Consider the following 6,451-nt stretch of genomic DNA (forward strand, 5'->3'; position numbering starts at 1 on the left):
GTGATGAGTCTCACAGATTTTGCTGACTAGAACCTGAGTTCAAGCCCAAAGACAGGCAAAAAAAAAAAAGCATGAAAATAAATTCAACATTGGCTAGTTGGTGATATTAAAGAATTTTTACAATTAAAAATAATTTTAGCTGAATTATGATACTATGGTAATGATTTAGTTCTTTCCTGAGAAAGTGGCTGTGTATCCCAAACTGACTATGAAATCTTTTTTTTTTTTGGTCGGTCGTGGGGCTTGAACTCTGGGCTTTGGCGCTGTCCTTGCGCTCTTTAGCTCAAGGCAAGCGCTCTAACCGCTTGAGCCACAGCACCACTTCCGGTTTTTCTAGTGGTTTACTGGAGGTAAGAGTCTCACGGACTTTCCTGCTTGGGATGGCTTTGAACCATGATCCTTAGATCTCAGCCTCCTGAGTAGCTAGGATTACAGGCGTGAGGCACCAGTGCCCGGCTTTGACTGTGAAATCTTGATTCTTTCCCTAGCTTCCTGAGTGCTTGGATTGCAGACATGGGTCACCATGCTCAGCTTGGTTAAAATGATATGTAGTAGCTGGCCATGAGTGATGCGAAAAGACAAAAGGAATCTGAAATAGAAGAGGAGATCTCAAGGTCTCGGAGAAAATACTGTAATTCCCAACTCATATTAACTTCAACCCTATGGACTGGATGTAGATAGAATTTTTTATTTTTATTTTTTTGGTCAGTCGTGGAGCTTGAACTCTGGGCTTGGGTGCTGTCCCTGTGCTCTTCAGCTCAAGGCCAGCACTCTACCACTTGAGCCACAATACCACTTCTGGTTTTCTAGTGGCTTATTGGAGATAAGTTTCCTGGACTTTCCTGCCCGGGCTGGCTTTGAACTTCGATCCTCAGATCTCAGTGTCCTGAGTAGCTAGGATTACAGGTGTGAGCCACCGGCGCCCAGCCTGTAGATAGAATTCTTACAGTCAATCTTAGTAAGTACTCAAACCCCAAAGGCTAACACTGTCATTCTCACTACAAAGACAACTTGCTTCCAGTCTATTTTCAGTGTTTTTGTAACAGGCCCATGAATTAACTAAAAGCTTAGAGAAAAGCCTGGCATCCCTGCCCTGAGATGAAAAGTGCAGGGATAGTGTCCAAGCCCAGAGTTCAAGCCCCATGACTGACAAAAAAAAAAGTAAATAATGGTCAATTGTGGTGGTCAAAAAAAGTAAATAATGAAGGTTAATTGTGAAGACTTCCAGCTTCTTGGGAGGTATAAATCAGAGAAGTGAAGTTCAGGTTTGCATTGGGGAAAAAGTGTAAGACCTGAAAGCAAAAAAAATGACTGAAAGCCAGGTGCTGGTAGCTCACACATGTAAGCCTAGCTCCTTAGGAAGACAAGATCTGAGGATCATGGTTTGAAGTCAGCCAAAATCTTAACATCATGAGACTTGTCAAAAATTAACCAGTAAAAATAAGGAAGTGGACTGTGGCTCAAGTGGTAGTGTTATATGGGGATTCAATTGTGAGATAGAGAAGCCACATTTTTGGGAGGTAAGCAGAAAAGTCCCTGTAGCTCAAGTGGTAGAGTGCTAGCTTTGAGCAGAGAGGCTTGGGGACAGCACCCAGGCCCTGAATTCAAGCCTCACAACCAACAAAAAATGAAGAACAAAGCAGAGACAGTGTCCAGGACCTGAGCGCAAGTCCCAGGACTGGCACAAAGAAAAAACAAATAGGCTAGGAATGTGACTTAGTGGTATAGTGCTTGCCTAGCATGCATGAAGCCCTGGGTTCAATTCCTTAGTACCACATAAATAGAAAAAGCCAGAAGTGGCAGTGTGGCTCAAGTGATGAGCAAAAAAAGGTCAGAGACAGTGCCCAGGCCCTGAGTTCAGGCCCCAGGACAAAAGAAAAAGAAAAAAAGGAAGACTAAGGTGTGTAACTGAAGTGGTAGAGCACAAGGTCCTGAGTTCAATCCCTAAGCCATCATAAATAAACAAAACAAATGGAGCATATTTGAAGTGTATTTGTGACTTTTCTGAACAGCTGCCACCAAATTTTCCAAAACCACTGTTCCACAATCCATCTAAAGTATTCCCAGTAAATGTTAAACATTTTGGTTTTCTGGTTGTCCATATCTACTTTTGGAAAAACTGTCATTGCACATTTAACCTACTATCGGTATTTCTAATTATCCTTCCTACTTATATTCCCAGCAAATGCATATACTTCTTTTATAAACTTTGAAGTGCTAAACTAATTTTTTACACACTCCCCCTAAATACCTTATTAAAAGGTACAGTAAACTGACAAACCAAATGGGGAAAACCTCACCAAAATATAGTAACTATTACTAGTTTTACTGGTAATGTTCATTCATATATTCCAAAAATATGTGAACTCTGACATGATACAGGATGTTTGCTTACAGACATCAATTTAAGAGTAAATAATCTAACTCTGCAGGGTAAAAATTCTGATCTAGCCGGGCGCTGGTGGCTCACGCCTGTAATCCTAGCTACTCAGGAGGCTGAGATCTGAGGATTGAGGTTCAAAGCCAGCATGGGCAGTTAAGTCCATAAGACTCTTATCTCCAATAAACTACCAGAAAACCGAAAGTGTCACTGTAGCTAAGTGGTAGAGTGCTAGCCTTGAGCTGAAGAGCTGAGGGACAGCGCTCAGGCCCAGAGTTCAAGGCCCACAACTGACACAAAAAATAAATAAAAATTCTGATCGAGAGTCAAAGTATGTGTGTGTCTATATCAGAGCTTGACTGAACTCAGCCTCTCTTACTATTTTCAGGACCGGGCATTGCTACTTGAGCTATGCTGCCAGTGTTAGCGTAATGTCCACCTTTGGTCCTCAGGGCCACCTGAGCTCCTCCCAGCCCTGGAGTTCCTGCCCTGCAGCTGGCCACTCCCTCTCTCTACCCAGACCCACCTGGGCACCCACCTACCTCACTTCCTGCCTCCAGACCCTCCTGCTACCTGCATAGGGACAGGTGCCAAATGGGAAATATGGCCCCACTAATAAACTTTGTAATAATCTTTCTCCTGTGTCTGCCTGCCTCCGGTGGTCCCCTGGGATGGACGTGAAGGATCCTTTCAGCCAGTTCAGGCATTTTGCTAATTGGAAGTAAAAGTCTCTCAAACTTTTCTGCCTGGCCTGGCTTTGAACCATGTTTCTCAGATCTCAGCTTTGTGAGTAGCTAGGGTTTCAGGCGTTAGCCACCAGTGCCCTAAAGATTTAACTTTTATCTAGTGAAATTGAAATATGGATATAGTGGGCCTAAGTAGTGCCATTTGGTCCTCACGCTCCTGGCATCTTCACAGATGATGAGGGCTTTACACCCGGTTCCCCAAACCCTAGAGGTGAAAAAGGTCATTCTCTACATTGCAGATCTATTAAAGTTTTGCCCCAGATAACCCTTGACTGGCCCTGACCGGTGCCCTGGTTTGCTTTGCTTAAGTATAACACTTTATTAAGTTTCGCTCTCCACTCCAATCATGTGATTTTTGCTTTATTTGCTTTCGAGGCTGCAGGTTCTCTTGGACTCGAGTCCACTAGCAGACTGCTGATTCCGCCTCTCAAAATGTGGCTTCCATCTGGCTGAGTGAATTCCCCGACTGAACAAAGTAGCGCCTGGAGGTTTTTCTGAAGAGCATTGTTAAGGGCCCCCTGACACTGCTAGGCAGACGGACCGAAAGGGGAGCAGCAGCATCGGCGTCATGTGGCAGTGACCCAGCACCGGCGAAGGAGGCGCGAGGGGCCGTGCCCGGCGTCTGAGGATGAAGGACGGCCTCGGGTGTACCGGCAGATTACAGCCCTCGGCTGAGGGGACAGCGCCGGGGGTTTCCGGCGGAGCAAAGACCCTCGGTCCGACAACGCGAGCCTAGCGGCGGCCCGACGGCACAGTCGCGCCCCGGAGTCACCGGGGCCGCCGCCTACGGAGGGGACCGGCGGGTTGATGGCGTCTGGGTTCGCCTGTGGGAGACGCCCGGCGCCCGCCCGGCTCCCCGTCCGCGGCGGCGGCGGCAGCTCCGGCCCGGAGCGGGGCCCGGCCCGCGGGCCGCCTGGGGAGCCGGTCGCAGGGTGGCCCCGGAACCCGCCCGTCGGGGCGTAGACCACGAGCGGCCGCGCAAGGAAGCCCGGGTGGCCACGCCGGGGCCGCGGCGCTCCGGGCCCTCGGGAGCGCGCCCGAGGGCCCCTCCCGCCCCGAAACTCACCTCTCGGGGCTCCCGGGAGTCCACGCGACCGTACCCGACACGTCAAACCCCCTCGCGCTAACCAGCAACGCAGCTTCCGTCTGCGGGAGGAAGTGACGTCACAAGAAAGCCCTGTCCTCCCGGGAGTGAAAGCCGCCGCTGCGGAGACAGGAAGTTGGAGAGGGTGGGCGGCCGGAAACCCAGTGAACCGCGCATGCTCTGATAGAATTCGGGTCCCGGGCGAGGGCGTTTCCTCTCTACCACGAAGGGAGGTTGAGTCACGGAACGCGTCGGTGCCTCCGGACCGCGATGGGCTGAGATGTGAGGCAGGGTCCCCACGCTGCGGGCGCCGACCTTCGGCAACCTTCGCGTGAGTGCGCTCGCGGAAAGCGCCGGAGACGCGGCCTCCGCGCCTCGGCTCCGCCCACGGGGGCGCGGGAGGAGTGCGGGCTGCGGCGGGGACGGCGCGGGCGAACCTCTCGAGGCGCGTGGATTCCCGCAGGTGGACAGACACCCAGCGTGAATCTGCTTTTGACCGCGGGAGGATGTAGGTGTGAGCTGTTGGAAGCCGTCAGTGAGGACGGGATGTCCCCGCTGGCCTGGAGGACGCGCCAACACAGCTGCAGAGCTTCGATCCGAGCTTTCCACTTACAGCAGCTCACCTTACCTGGTGTGCTTTTCACGGAGTCTAGGCTTTGGGACGTGCTTCATTAACTATTACTTAAACTCCACGGAATCCTATGCTGTCTTGGTCTCGTCCTTCTCCGATGCCCAGTTCCCTTCCCTGTAGTGGGGTTGTGTCCCATAATCTCTTATATAGCCACACATACACATTTTAACCGGGATTCTCCCGATCTCAGGGTAAGATCTCTTTTTATCATGAGTTTTCTGTTGTGTGTGTGTTTTGTTGTTGTTCTTGGGGCTTGAACTCAGGGCCTGAGCGCTGCCCTTGAGATCTTTTGCTCAAGGTGAGTGTTCTACCACTTAAAGCCACAGCTCCACTTCCAGTTTTCTGGTGGTTAATGGGAGGTTAAAAGTCTTAAGAGGAAGTGACTCTGTGGCTCAAGTGGTAGAGTGCTTGCCTTGAGCTGAAGAGCTGAGGGACAGTGTGCAGGCCCAGAGTTCAAGCCTCACAACCGACAAAAAAAAAAAAAGTCTGGAGACTTTCCTACCCTGGCTGGCTTTGAACATTGATACTCCCTGAGTGGCTAGGATTACAGGTGTGAGCACCAGTGCCTGGCTTCTTTTTAGCATGTTCACAAACCTGTTACAGAGTTGACCCTAAGGTCTTCACCCAATAGGTGTATCATTGTATATTTTAATTTTACCTTCACCTCTTTACACTAAATCCAAAGCAGAATAAGATTATTTAATATCACTAAAGACATCTGTAGATTGTTAGCTTGAAAGTTTGGGTTTTTTTTTTCTTTTTGGGTGTTTTTTTTTCTTTATGGTGTTGAAACATCAAACATAGGGTGTGAAATATGCTAAGCAGGAACTACACCCCTCAGCTACACTGTCAAGTCCTGAAAGTGTTTGTTTAGCAGAGAACAACTGGTGTTTTATTTTTTAGGTGCAAGTACTAAGGCTTGAGTTTAGGGCCCGTGTTTTTACTTTGGCCTTTTTGCTCTACTGTTGCTCTACCAATTGACTTAAATTTCTACTTCTAGCTTGTAGCTGGTTAATTGGAGGTAAGACTCGCTTGGATTTGTCTACTTTTAAACCTCAACTTCTGAGTAGTTTAGGATTATAGGTATGAGCCTACCAGTGCCCAGATAACCACAGGTTTTTGCTGTTTTAACCATTGTTTCTTAAAAAAAAAAAAAAAAGCACTAAATTCAGATGAGTCCCTCAACAAATACATGAGATCTTATTAATCTTTTTTTTTGGGGGGGGGGGTCCAGTCGTGGGGTCTGAACTCTGGGCCTGGGCGCTGTCCCTCAGCTCTTCAGCTCAAGGTTAGCGCTCTACCACTTGAGCCACAGCGCTACTTCCGGCATTTTTCTTTTTGCTTATGTGGTGCTGAGGAATCAAACCCAGAGCCTCATGCATGCAAGGCAAGTTCTCTACCACTGAGCCACCTTCCCAGCTCAATCTTTTTTTTGGTCAGTTATGGGGCTTGAACTCAAGGTCTGGGTGCCTTGAGCCTCTTTGTGCTCAAGTCTAGCACTCTACCACTTGAACCATAGTGTCATTTCTGGTTCTTTTGAGAGGTTAATTGGAGATGAGTCTGTCTCAAGGGGACTTTTCTGCCTGGGTTGCCTTCCAACAGCTAATCTT

The 6,451-nt window shown here is 48.7% G+C and overlaps 1 protein-coding gene and 1 long non-coding RNA gene across 5 annotated transcripts in view; one reads left to right on the plus strand and one right to left on the minus strand.

The window, feature by feature from the left end:
• The window catches only part of Tbce (tubulin folding cofactor E), a 27,341-nt gene extending 23,070 nt beyond the window's left edge, over positions 1-4,271 (minus strand). For 3 of the 4 annotated variants that reach the window (XM_042686224.1, XM_042686223.1, XM_042686221.1), the window contains exon 1: positions 4,193-4,271. The gene's annotated coding sequence lies outside the window, so the exon portion shown is untranslated. The remainder of the gene's footprint in view (positions 1-4,192) is intronic. The other variant, XM_042686222.1, reaches the window with a different exon arrangement.
• A 119-nt stretch (positions 4,272-4,390) lies between these two features.
• On the plus strand, positions 4,391-4,912 carry LOC122113258. Its single transcript, XR_006148405.1, has 2 exons — positions 4,391-4,541; positions 4,674-4,912. It is a non-coding gene; the product is annotated as an uncharacterized LOC122113258 (long non-coding RNA).
• Positions 4,913-6,451: the final 1,539 nt, after the last annotated feature.

Source organism: Dipodomys spectabilis, unplaced genomic scaffold (genome assembly GCF_019054845.1).
Source record: "Dipodomys spectabilis isolate Male_0828 unplaced genomic scaffold, ASM1905484v1 ptg000096l, whole genome shotgun sequence".
Taxonomy (NCBI): domain Eukaryota; kingdom Metazoa; phylum Chordata; class Mammalia; order Rodentia; family Heteromyidae; genus Dipodomys; species Dipodomys spectabilis.